This window comes from Calonectris borealis, chromosome 4, assembly GCF_964195595.1.
Source record: "Calonectris borealis chromosome 4, bCalBor7.hap1.2, whole genome shotgun sequence".
NCBI classification, from domain to species: Eukaryota; Metazoa; Chordata; class Aves; order Procellariiformes; family Procellariidae; genus Calonectris; species Calonectris borealis.
In genome coordinates this window covers 30,283,218-30,297,000 of record NC_134315.1, presented here as the reverse complement: position 1 = coordinate 30,297,000, position 13,783 = coordinate 30,283,218, and the positions used below count along the sequence as shown (strand labels likewise).

At 44.3% G+C, this 13,783-nt stretch overlaps 1 protein-coding gene across 4 annotated transcripts in view; it reads left to right on the top strand.

The window, feature by feature from the left end:
- Positions 1–17: 17 nt before the first annotated feature.
- FRYL (FRY like transcription coactivator) overlaps positions 18–13,783 on the top strand; it is a 185,662-nt gene continuing 171,896 nt past the window's right edge. For 2 of the 4 annotated variants that reach the window (XM_075149041.1, XM_075149038.1), the window contains exon 1: positions 5,240–5,423. The gene's annotated coding sequence lies outside the window, so the exon portion shown is untranslated. Of the gene's footprint in view, positions 449–5,239; positions 5,424–13,783 lie in introns of those variants that run through there. The other 2 variants (XM_075149039.1, XM_075149040.1) reach the window with 2 other exon arrangements.

Genomic DNA, 13,783 nt, shown 5'->3' with positions numbered 1-13,783 from the left:
TCGCCCCTGGCCGCCAGGCGGGGCCGGGCGCCCCCGTTGAGCGTCGTTAGGCCCCAAGGCTCCCGCTCGGGGCTTGCCTGGGCGGTGGACGCTCCTTAAAGCCCCAGCCCGCGCTCTGTGGGGAAACTCGGCGGAGAGGCCCTGCGGGCGGGCCTCGGGGTAGGCCGTGAGGGCCGCGGTGCTGCCGTAAGCGCCGCTGCTGGTGAACTCGGGGCTGTGGCCAAAGGCCGCGTGTTTATTCGGGTTGGGCAGCGGTATTTCCTCGCTGGGAGAGTCGAGTGAGGGCGGTGGAAGGACCTACAGTTAACAGCTGGGGCTCAGAGCATTCATTTCAATCGAGAACGTTTCCTTCCTCTGCTTTATCTTGTTTCCTGCCTGCTTAAAGAATGCCACCCTCTAATACATTTGAGAGCAGGCACTGCTTCAGAAGTGGTGAACCCCTTTAAAGGTAATCCTTACGTGGCTGGTTTTGTTTGGCACAGCGCTAATACATGCGTTGGTACTTCTTGGCTTTGTAACTGACTTGCTTTCTTTGATAAATACTAACAAAAAGCTTTCATCCGTCCATGCCTAGCTTGAACATTAGGTATGTCGCCAATAGGTATGTTAACTGGTTGCTAAAGATACATGGCCAGAATTGACTAAAAAGAAAGGATGCCTGTTACTAAAAAAGAGTTTATTTGAATTAGGACCAAGCAACGACGTAGTGGGCAACTGAGTGAACTTGAAAGTGGTGGAGGTTTGGTGGTTAGGGTTGTATTGAAGTGGGAGATTAGGAGGAGTCTGTGTGCTTGCCTCTAGCTAATGCTGTTGAAATGGCAGCATTAGTGGATGCTTGCAGTTTATCAGAAATCAGGAAAAGCTGAGGAAAAAATAAAAAGATGTTTCTGATAGTGCAATGTATGCTGTGGCGTTTTCTTGTAAACATTCAGTACTGTGGCTTGAATTCACCATATCCTGATCTGCCTCTACTTGCCTGGAATGTACCACTCCCTTTCAGCCTTTCCTGGAGCAAGCCATTGTCTCTTCACCCTGGAATTCAAGTGAAGAGGCTTAAATTGCTACTGCTGATGGCTGTACAAAAAAAGGCCCTGCCTGAAGATAGGAAAGGGAAGGTTTTAGAGGTCGAAGGTGTCTGAAATCAGTAGGGAATGTGGATATGAAATGTCTGAAATTAGTAGAGAATGCAACTGTAAAATGAACACTGTGAGCATCTGAAGGACCTAGGACAAATGGACTAAGAAGTTGTGTGTAAAGTAATAGGCTTGGCTGCCTGGAGTGGCTGGCTGCACCAAGAAAGCTGTAGAGGAGATGGGTTTCCGAGTATTGGATTCTTGAAATAAGCTGGGAGGACAGAACCAGAAACTATATATTGTGGGGTTCTTAATTCATGGCTTTCATCATACAATAAAGAAGTTCCTAATTTCCATGGGATGGCTCTGCCTGATAACATAGATTACTTCCAACTTCCATCTCTGCCAATCACCTGGGTCCTAATGAAGCACTCTCCAATACATGGACATCAATACTCAAAGGTACTTAAAAGTTTCACCTGGTTACATACACCCATTTTTTGGCTTAGAGCTGCAGTTGTAGGGCCATATTCAGCATAGATGGTAGAGCATATCCACATCCATGGCACTTTGTTCTCAAGCCTTTTTTTGAATTTCAGCCATAGAAAGAAATCTTAACAAAGACATCTGGTCTACTTCTACCACTTTCTTTATACTCATGCCATGTTTCTTGCAGCTATTGAGAACTCGAGTTTAAAATCGGTGATGGTATGGCCAAATCCTTCTGATGCATTATGTAAAATCTTGTTCTTGGGCAAGGCTTAAGGCTAGCTTTTTAACCCCTTTCTATAAATCTCATCTCTTGAATACTATTTCCCCTACCTTCTCCTTTGACAGGTGCCATTATCCAATATGGTATTTTTGTTTAAAAACCTATACACTAGAGTAGTCCTTTAGAGATGACAAGATAACATTATTTCTCATGGAATTTTGAGCTGTTTGTTTTAATGACGTGCACAATGACAGTTTGATGTTTCAGCAGCTGTTTTCTAATTGCTGTTTTGTGTGTTTTTAAACATGTACAATCTACTGATAGATTATTTGTAAAGAGGAATAGCATAAAGTTATGTATTTTTGCACTGCTCCAGGAGTCAAAAAATTCTTTAGATGTATTGCAACTCACTTATCTATGACTCTAAACTTTTTCTCTTTTATGACTGAGTATCATCCAAGAGTGAGGAATATATTTGAGATTCAAAATACTGTAATACTGAAACTTGATATTTAAACTTCAGAAAATTGAAACAATTTCTTTTGAAGAAGGAAAAAGGAAAACTTTAGAAAAATAAGATTCTCTTAAAATGAACTGATTACTTATGTAACAAAAGTTGGTAGGCGTGAAAATCAGATGGTTTCTAATTGCAGTATTTTGCAAAACAAAGTCACTGGTGAATATTCAGAACTCTTGAAGCTGGAGCTCAAGAATTAATAGGGTGAGTTGTGTGTAAACTGTCAAGTGATTTAAAAGCTTATCTTTCGGATAAATTCTTCATCCCCTTGTTCAACAGTTAGTGACAGGCGTTATACAGGTCCACTACAAACCAAAGAGTTGGCTTAACAAATAAGTTTAGTTTTACAATATTGCATAAGACATAGCTGAAACAAGTAGATGTGTGAAAGAGTTGGAGTGTACGCTGATCTGATAAGGAAAGTCGCCAAAACAAGCACTAGAAGTTTATGTGCTCGAGTACATAGCTGGAATGGTGATTTTTTTTGTTGTTGCTGTTGTTTTTTGGTTGGTGCCCTGGACAATAGAGTAAAACACAACAGCTGAAAGTGTCTCATTCTTCAGTGGCTGCCAAGAGTTAACAGGACTGTATTTGGAAAAATCACTCCCTCCCTAATGAAGAAATAACAGCGCTTCATACCAAAAAAGAGCATTGTTGTAACTACTACAACTGGTGGCAAACAAAGAATCAGTTATTTGCCTGAAGCATTATGGCACATCAGCAAGAACCAAGAGTGGGTGTTTTTGTGGAGCCGATACTCAAAGCCTCAATTAGTAAGGACTTTACCCACATTGATAATAATTACTACTAATAATAACTGGTACTGTAATGTACTTTGAAAAGTACTTTACATGTTAACTATCCTTAGGGCTGTTTTGTAAAGCAGGCAGGTAACAGTCAGAATCTGGGTTCTGAAAGTGGTATGATTGTTCATCCTGTAAAATTCAGGTGCTCAGTGTTAAATACCAATGCTCTGATTTTCGTTGGCAGTGAGGTTCAGCTGCTCTTGTTTCAATTATGTGGATGTATATGCATTTATTGGGAAGATAGAGCTGAGCTCCTAACTTTGGATAACTTCAAAATCAGAAGCAACTTGTGACATGCTTTACTTCAACCAATTGTCTGAAATTAGGCACAACACCAGTAGCAATGAATCCTGTTTTTCTTGTTAGGTGTTCTATTACCCAACGTTTAGACTGTGGTACAATTGTTAACTAGAAAAAAAAAATTCTGTTCACAAAATTCTTAAATCTACAGGAAGGAGTTAACCTGAAGTATTCTTCTCAGCTATCAGTATACCATTATTTTTTTTCTCTCTTGCTTTCTTGTTCCTACTGGTTTCTGCAAGTTGATGTACATTATCTGTCTCAAGGGTGTGCAGCACATGGACATGAGTAGTTGGGCATGAAGGGACCTTTGCTCCAAAGAAACCAGAATCGTACGAAGTGTGTAATAGAACTTAGAGCTTCTATTAACAGAGATTAGCAACTGTTGTGCTGGTGCATTTGTTGTTTTAAAAAGTGTACTTTTTACTCAGTTCTGTTTTTGTTGGATATGCTTATTATAGTACAGTACTTGCAAGACAGGCTTATATTTGACAGTGGAAAAATGGTGACGTCAGGATTCTTTCTAATACCGTTTTACAGATCTGGTATTATTTTATCATGCTTGACGTGTTTTGGTTTTTTTTTTTCCTTTTTCTTTTCGTTTTTTTTTTCTTTTCAAGCCTGGAAGTTTTGAGGCACTTCAACAGAAAATATAGTTACTTTCTAACCACTTAAAATGTTAATCTTGGTAGTGTTTCTGTTACCATCGGCTCCCAGATCTTTGCATTGTTTAGAAATACATTGTTACATTCAGTCGCCTGTTGTATTGGTGACATCCTGGTCAGCCCCGCTATCAGATGAACTTTCTGAGGATGTCGTTGTGAATTATCTCGTTACCTTGCCTTTCCGTCTGTGTCACTTGCAGACCTTCCTGACTGGTGCCTGTGGGAAGCACGTGAAATCAAAGTCAAGTTCCAACGGCGAAAGCAGCCAAAGTGTTTTACCTGCTGTGCAGGGGTGGCGGAAGCTTCCCCGCGGCCTCCTGCCTTGCCCTGCCCCGCAGTCCTCGCCGGAGCCAGGCTGCTCCTGCGGGGGAAACCCAGCGGTTCGCGTTGGCGGAGCAACGCGAATACTTTCTGGCAAAAAGGCGGTATCTCCGCACTGGTGAAGCTGGCCGAGACACAAGTATTTGCCCTTATTCGCTGGGGGGAAGGGCGTTATGTTCCGCCCGCTTCCTACGGGCAAAGGGCGGCTGTGAGGAGCGGGCACGGGGCGGCCTGCCACGCGGGACCCCTGCGGGGCCTCGTCTCTTCATTAGCGAGGAAGCTTCCTTGCTGTTCCCCAGCCACACCGCGGCGTGCCCGGAAGGCCGTTTTATTCCCGGCTACCTTGGTGATACCGGCCTTGTTAATCGTTTTTAACGACAGCGATCGCTCCTGCTCTCACCGGTGGCGCGGAGGCTTCCTTGGGCCGCAGGTGGCTGTACCTGCCCCGCCGGCGTCTGAGGCCGCCCTCCCGCCAAGGGAGCCCGCCGCCGCCCCTCGTCCGCCGGGGGAGGCTTGGAGGGGGAGGGGGGGGATGGCGCCTCGGAGCGCTCCCACGGGCGGGCTGGCCGGGACGCGGAACTGGCTGCCGCCTCGGCCTATCGCGGCCGCAGGAAGCTGGCGGGCGTCGCCAATCGGAGGTTCGGCTCCCCCCTCGCGGCCTTGTGATTGGCCGAGGCGTCAGTCGGCCGCGGAGGCGGGGCCGTGAGGGCGGGCTGGACGCTCGGGAGCCAACGAGGAAGGGGCGGGGGGGCGGTCCCCCATGAGTGCTGCGCGCCTGCCCCAGTGAGCGTCGGTTCCTGGTGGAGCGGCGCGTGCCAATGGGGAGGCGGGGGGGGGCGGGAGGGACGAGCCGGACCGTCGAGTTACCGGAGGGGAGAGGCGGCGTCGGGATAAAGCCGGCGGGGGATGCTGGCGGCGCGAGTCGCTCACCGGCTCCCACTGGAGCCGCTCTGAAGGGGACCGTAGCCGCGCTGTAGGCGGCAGCGCCCGGGGCTGTGGCGAAAGGGAGCGCTTCCACCGGCGGGATAGGTGAGGCGGCGGCGGGGCTGGGACCCGGTCGTGGCTGAGGCGGGGGGAGGAGGGGGCCGCCTGCTCCAACGGAAGCGCAGCGCGCGGGGGGTGGGGGGTGTTTTGCCACGCGCGGCCCCCGCCGCTGGCCCTGCCCCGGCCCGCGCCGCTTTGTTTACGGCGGGGAGGGGAGGGCAGCGTGCCGCCGGGCCGCCCTGCCCGCCGCCGGGGGGAGACGTGGGGAGGGGTCGGCGGTGCTGGCCTGCGCTTGGCGCCTCCCGGCCGCCTCCCCCCCGGTCCGGGGCTCTGGCCCTCCGGCTTAGGGCAGACGGAGCCTCCCCTGGCCCCCTCCGCGGCCCGCGCCCTGTCTCCTCCCGCCCTCCCTCTTCCGCCCCTTCCTCTCCGGCCCCGCCCGTGCAGCGCGGCCGGCGGTGGGTGCGTGCCCTGCCTTCCTCTACCGGCACGGCCGGCGGCCCCTCGAAGCCCCCGGCGTGTGCGCGGCGCTCGCACGGCCCCCGCGGGCCGAGCGGAAAGCAGTAGCCGCCGCCGCCGGGCTCCTACCGTCCCGCGCCCGTCCGACCGGGGCCGGTCGTCCCCCGCGGCAGCGGGGCCGGGCAGCCGCCGGCCTGCGGCACTCGGCGGCCGCCGAGGCAGCCACCCCCGCGGGGGATGGCGGGGCTGGGCGTGCGCCAGGCCGCCCGGGAATGGCGGGACGGAGCGGGGAGGGTGGCACGGAGCCGGGCTTTGTTCCCGGCCCCGCCCCGCCGCCGCCGGGGGGTGCCTGGGGGCTGCGCTGGCGCGGCGGAGCTCCGTCGGAGAAACGCGCGTCCCGGCTTCGGGTGGAGGGGGCGGCGCAGGCGGGCAGCGACGCTCCCGTCTGCCTCTCCCGCCCGCCGCGCAGCTGGCCACGCTCGGTCGCCTTTAAACGAAACTTACTTTATAATCCTGAGCGTCAAAGTAAGATACGTGTGTGCGCGCCCTTTGCTTAGTGAGTAGCGCTTCGCTGAAGCCTGGTCCTAACAGCACCTTAAAGAATCGCTTTTACAGTCTCACATAGTCGTTACCAATGTAGCTATAAGTATTGTAGGGGCTTAGTTAGTTTTTTCCCCTCCACTTTCATATATATGCTTCCAGTATTTTTGGTTATGTGATAATTTTTGTTGACTGTAACGACACTCAGCTGCTCAGTGAACAATTCCATTTGTCTTAACCAGAAATCACTGGTCCAGCAATCAGAATATCTCCAGGTAAAACGTCCTAAGAAATCAGAGGGAAAACACTAAAAAAAACCAAAACAAAACCCACAATATTTTGGTGTTCACTCATACTGAATGAGTTGCAAAAGCAGCTTGCTAATACAGTTTTAAGGAATAGTAAGACAGTCTGGAGATGAGGTAGCAAGAGTGTAACCTGGACTTCCTTCAGAATTACAAATCTGAAATGTGCGTTAGGAAAGAGATACACTAAAGCAGAAAGCAAGATATTCTTTACTCTTATGTGCACTGCACATGTCCCAAGATCAGACTCTATGTAATGAGAAAGACTTAGATGGTAAGTTACCTTCATGTAAATGCAGACCAGAAAGAGAAAGGTATTTATAAGTTATTGAGATAGTATGTGAAGAGCCGTACAGGGAGGAACAAGCAATATGGAGCATATAGAGTACTGTGATAAAGAAGGTGATTTGCTGATTGTGGGTTGAGCAAAGAGTGAAATTAACTGTAGTTACTTATGAAGTATTTCCTCAATATGTTGTTTCCTTAGTAGGCTGTTTCAGTCGCTTTGCTTCTGTGTTGTTACTGTCATGCTGAGGATATGCCCTGAATACTTAAGAATCTCTGTGGAAGATTGTTGAGCAAACGCTGGGAAACCACACACTGATTCTTATCTTGTGACACTATCGCAGGAAGGAAACAAACCCCTTGGTAAAAATTGTGTTGCACGTTTATTAAGTCAAGTATTTAAAGATGAGAGTGACATTCTCTCTGTCAAAACCTTCCTTTATCTGTGGTTTGTAGCGGCCCTTAGTTAGTGGTACTTGATGGTGGTGGTTGTCAGTAGACAACTGACTTCCCTGGGCGAATTGCTGCTGTGAATGGCTCCTCATTTATATTCCAAAATGGATTTGGTTAAATCCTGTGCTGACTTCTCTCTGGAAGTGGTTTCCTTGGAGCAGAGCAGTGATATCTTGCTTTGGGATGTTGTAGAAAATTGTTGCTGAACTTCATTTCAAAAGAAAAGTTGTTTAATTCTTCTGTGGGGTTAGTTAAGGTAAAGTTGAAATATTCAGCTAATTCTATTTCTGTTTGGCTGGCCTAGGCGAACCAAAGCGCAGTGGTAGCTGGTTCTCATGTAATAGCATAGTACCATTGAGGAGGGAAGTTGGAGGATTGTAGGGCTGCAAGGCAAAAAGTAAAACTGTTCCGTTTTTCATGTTACTGTATTAACACTTTCCAGATAGGCCCCTACAGCTCAAGAGTGGTCCTCACGTGTTTTTTTCACTGTGAGTGTTTGTCTTTTTAATTTTCGGGGTAAAATTAATTGGTATGCTGAAAGTTTTTGCTAATACAATTGAGAACACGCTGTCTGTATTCTAAGAACTTAAGAAGATTATAATTACACTCCCCGCGCCAATGGCTATGCATTAAGGAAAACAACTTGGAAAATGGCATATTCCACATCAGGAGTTGCCTATTTTATATCTAGTTTTGTATTTCAAGGAATTTTATCTTGGTCATTGTGTCTAGTGATGGCTACTTCATTATTGCACAAAGGACTAAATGACAATTCTTTTTTTTTTTTTTTTTGTCTGAGTTCCTTAAGAGGCATGTAGGCAAACTTTACACTTCAGCGGACTTGCATAATACAGAACATGGGCATATAACATGCTCCTTTGGGCTTGGAGAGCTGTGAGCTTTTAGCAATTTTTGTCTATATTTAAGCCATAGCTTAACAGAAACCATAGGTGTCATGTGCAAATAATAATGTGAGAGGAAGGTGCTATACGCGCACATGAGTTATGTGAGTTACTGTGAGAAAAATGAGGATAATAGTTCAGGGTTTATGACCCTGTAACCGTAGTTACTGGCCAGCATTACTTTACTAGTAGGAAATGCAACGTAGCTTATCCATCAGCGGGAGGGCAGCTGCCTTAGTGCACAGCCTAGCTGTGGTTTACTGCTTTGTACTGCTTCTGCACGCTAACACCCAAACAACTTTGAACATTTATGATTTTGTATTTGTAATCCTCCCAGGAATGACTATGGGCTGGAGAAGAAGTGTTGCAATGTTAGAAGGTTTTAGGATTCAGCATTATTCTTGTCCGGTCTCACTCCAAATCTCAGTGAACCCCGGTAATAGATGTTAGCCAGACTGACTCAGCTAGGGTTGCTTCTGCCTTTTTTTATGGATTAAAGTAGCAGTTCTTCTTTCTAGTGTTTAGCTCACTTATCCTCAGTGTTTGACAGCTAATTCTCTAAGTACCTGTGTACTGCCATATAGCTCTGTCTCTTCTAAGACTTGTGTTGTCCTTCCTTCCCTCCCCTCCCCCAAATCTATTATAATCCCTAATTCCCTCTGACATGAACACCTCCCAGGAAGAAGGACAGAATAGTCTCAGATAGCAAGTGTCCAATACTGTCACTGGAAGATATCAGAAAGGGATAAATCCCCTCAAGCTTGTTGAACAACAGTGTCTGCTGTTGACATGGCTTCAGTTTTGAGGGATTTTTATGTTTATCCCTAGTTTTTCCTAGTGATTTACATTTGCATGCAAAAATGGAAGAGGAACAAATATCTTTAAAAAAATGAACTTGTAAAGTTGAGTTTGAGGTTCTCTGAAATGTCTAAATATTTGGTCTTATAGAATGGCCTAGCGCCCAGAAGCTGTTACTGTAAGCTTTGGGGTCTTAACAGTTTGTTCTTTACATGGGTATTCTTGCCCTTGTCAATGTGAGCAACATGAATTGTTTTTTTGAGTTAGTGGCAATAGACAAAGCTGATCTGCATGGAGTTTGCACAGATCTCTGCATGGGAGTACCGTTCATCTGCCATTCCAGCCGCTGCTTTGGCAGGTGGTCTGTACAAGTGTAAGTGAACTGTACTTTTTCAGAGCTGGGGCTGGGTTAGTCTAAAATACTTGGCTTTTCAGCAGAGTCTGTAGCAGGAGACTTGGGACTATTGACGTGCACACTTCAGTCGTGCTGCTGGTCACTTTGGAGTTAGTGTGGTGACCTATTTTCATCTTTCTCCCTGTTTTCCAGAAAATGGGAGAAGACTCCTGGCTTGGACCTTTTTCTCTCCTCTTTTCTTCCTTGATTTTTAACTGAAGTTTCACGAGATAATGATGATAATAAAAACAAAACAAGCTTTGTGTGTTTTGTCATCTAACTATTGGAAGACTGCTTCAGAATTAAGTAACTGATACTTGGGAGTATTTGTAATCTTCAGGTTGTATATTAGTAGCAGTTTATGTTAGTGGCAGTTGCCAACCTTATTTTTTAGCTTAAATAACAATTCTTCCTTTGTAATGTTTATTTCACATATCTTCAGTGTATTTCTAGAGAGTAATAGTCTAATTTTGCTAAACCAGATAAACCAGACTCTCTCTTGTTTGGATGAGCTGTTTCCTGACCTGATCATCCTAAAATCCCATCGTTGTTGTCTTTCATATATGAATTAGTCTTTTTAGTTGACCAGACTTGTATGAAGTATTCCAGAGAAGGTTCCAGTGGGACTTTATAGAGGTCTTTTAATGCTCTGGTGGAAATATCTTGCTGGTAAACCTTAGGATCCTGTTTTCTTTCCTCAGTCTTTTCAAGGTTTCTCTGCTTTGTCTTCGTAAGCTGCAACTTATAACAAAAAATATTACTACTGAAGTATGTTAAATGGGAAGAGAAGCTATAGGTTAAATACAGCATTGATAATTATGATGTTGCCAACAGTCCTTGGGCCTACCATAGTTCAGGTTATGGTGGGAGTGATGTTAATCGTACTTGTGCAGAAAGTATTCAAGGAGCTCAAAGATACCCCTAGCAATATGCGAATAAACAAGGGAGAAGAGTGGAAAGAAAAACCAGGTACCATTTTTAGAGGCAAGAATGTGCTGAAAAGATCCTTGTGAGAATACGGGTAAGGCCTGCTTTGCAATATTCAACCCCGCTTGTTTAGTTTTTCACAGAAGACTTATTGCTGTTGATCTTTTGCTACTTGTTTTTTGTAGTAGTCTCAAAGACAACAATTGTGTGGGTTTTGCAGGCTTATGCAGTTAAGTTTATTTGTTTGGAGTAACTGAATATAATATTGGATGTTTATAAAATAAGGTCTGGGGAGAGTGGTGAAAACTATAAATACAGATAGTTTGTTGTACTTGGTCCAAAAGATAAGGCCCTGGTAATTCAATGTGGGAGAATGTTAAAGAGAATAAAAGAAGCATAATTCATTTTTAAAAAAAAAAAAGTAGTGAGGGAGTATCTATACCATAAGGCTTGAGAATGTTCTGATAAAACCAGGTCTCGGGAATTCACATTTGAACTTTATATTGCAAAGATTGACTTTATTTCTCCAGTGACATTGCCCAGTTTTGCAAAATGAAGAAGCATCTTCTTTTGTAAACTTGGAGCTAACAGTGGACCCCGAAAAGACATTCTCTCTGTAGCGAAGCTAGCATGAAAGATAGCTTGAAGTGTTCCTAGGCATTTTTATCCGTCTTGCATGAGAATAGTCCTTATCAACACCACTTCTGTTCTTGTACTAAATCAGAAAGAACTGTTAGGGTTGTGTCTGTGGCAGCTGAACATTTTGACATTGACAGAGTTTTCGTGATCTTAAATTGAACTCATCTAATCTGCCAGTAATGCTGATCATCTTAAAAAAGATTGCTGTAAGCAAAAATGGTAAGATTTCTACCTCTGTAGACATCATCTAAAAAAGATGTCATCCAAAAAGCTGAAGAATTACTGTCTTGTGCACTGTGACTACTGACTGGCCTGTTTATTCCCTGAGGTAGGGTGACGAGTAATAGCTGGTCCCATGATGGCTGGTGCCGTTGCAGTAACTCAGGGAGCTCCTGGATACGCCAGCTCAGCTTGTAAAGAGAAAGGAGTTGGGAATGAGTGCTCTTGATCTTGGGAGGAGTAGGAGTAAGGGTAGATCTCCCTGACACCTTCACTCAGATGTAGCAAACCTGTTTGTTTCCCTGTTTCCTATATACACAGAGCGCCCCATTCCCTCTGTTCCTTCAGTTTAGACCTCATCTCTGCCTCCCTATTTGAACCTACTTGGTGGTAGATGTTGGGGGTCAGAGATCTTTCTTTGGGAAACAACATAATGGAGTTGATACATATGTTTATGTGTGTATATATATTTACATGTACCTACTTGCAGAATTAATAGGTGAATACAATAGCTGGTACAGGTGAGAAGTGGTGGATAGCAAGCATGGGAACAGAAAGCTAGGTAGATACAAGCACAAAATGAATAGAACAAACTTTGGGGAGGAATTTGAGAGTCTTTACCTACCATTATATGCATTTCTTTAACTAATACTTGTGTATACTTTTGGACCTTTGCTGTACTAGGGAAAAAATGAACCTGATTTAAAAACATTCAAGAACACTTCTCTTACTGTACGTCATGATCAACCTTTGATATTATAGTCTGTTATTCAAAATCTGTAAACAAGCCATCAGATAGGCACAGATTATACTTGTATTTTTGTGGTGGTGGGGGTAAATTGTGTGCAGCTGATTTGATGCAATTTGAAGCCCAACCTTGTATCTCCTGGGAGGACATGTAAAGAAGGTACTGCACAGTGCGTTCCGTGTTACGGTGTAGTGCAAGTTATTGTTCTCTTGACTTGCATTTTTAAATTAAGAATAAATAGTTCTGTTTTCAAGTATTTCCTAGCCCCTATAATTCTATAGTAGCTTTTATTGCATGCTCCCCTAAAACCATATCTAGTATACAAAACTTGCATATAACTATATGGTTGAAAGGCATAAAATCTTTATGTGACTCTAGTTAGAGTGATGCAGGTGTTCTAAGTTTAAGAATTGGAATATGTTAGTGACACAAGTCCTCAAAAGATATTTTGAATTTAGCAGGTGGCTATTTGAAAACTAATATGCATTTTTTTTATGAGAAGAGTAGGATGCATAGGAGAGAGAATATCAGCAGGGCTTTTACAATGTTTTGCGCCTAGAAACAAGAAGAATATTTCAACTACTTTTCTGTTTATCTTATTGTCATGCTGAAGAATGCAGACTGGCCTCATTTGGGCTTCTGTTAAAGTGAAACAGCAAGTTCACGTCTCGGCTTGTGTGAATACAGACTCTATGAACTCTTCAGGTTGAATGCCATTTAAGAAAAAAGAATGGGTAGAGATGGTGTGCAAGTACAACAAAGTTCTCATTCTGATCGTTGTATTTCAAAAGCAGTTATCACTATTGCCTTTTATATAGTATTTGTATCAGATTTCCAGAGGCTAGAGAATATTGCACTAGATTGGGATATATCAATTTAAGCACGTTTTTCTGCAACTGCTTGAGTAGATAAGAAATCTGTTAACTGTTATACTTCAACATTGTCTGGTCAGTGTATTTGAAGAACTGCTAGCATTTTATATATAGGACCTGAGTTTAACCTCTATTGAAGTTGCTTTGGGGGGAGGGAGTGGGGAAAGCAGCTTCCTACCTTGTTTAAAGCAGTAAAGTGGGTTTTGTGTGTGTTTTTGTTTGGGTTTTTTGGGTTTGTGGTTATTTGTTTGGTTGTTTTTTTTAAATTTAAATCCATATAGACTTTGGTACTGAATGTGCATAAAGTTCATGTTGGTTTCTCCTAATGGTATGTAATAGCTAAAGAAAAAATGTTATTGCCATGTATTTTTCTTGTTCTTTGTACAGGCACAGTAGTAAAACTGGTCAGTGATTTAATAGTTTCTGGCACTTTCTAAGAAAGAGAATGTATTTTTAGCTTTAACAGTCTGTTAAGGGAGGAAAAGTAGTACATAAGCTGTTGATTTTTCATTCAGTAGTTCCAAGTGCTTGAACCCTGCTAGATGTTGATCTCCAAAAGCTTATTGAATTGAAAAAAATCGTTGGTTTTGGTTTGAGATACTTTCAGAAGTAGGAAATTGCCAAAAGCAGGTTGAAGGTGTGATATAAGCTCCTGTTCTTCAGATTTAATTATTTAGTTTCATGCTTATAGGCTGATTTTTAGTTTACTCTGTGCTTGCTATTTATTTTGTAAAAAGGGAGTTTAGTTTCTAGAGCCATGTGGCATTTTTTGCATTATCCCCATTGTTGCTATAGTGGTGGTAGCGCAGAAGTCAGAATTTGAGGCTTCTTGCCTATACTGCACTCATGGAGGTTCTTGCTTTTCCT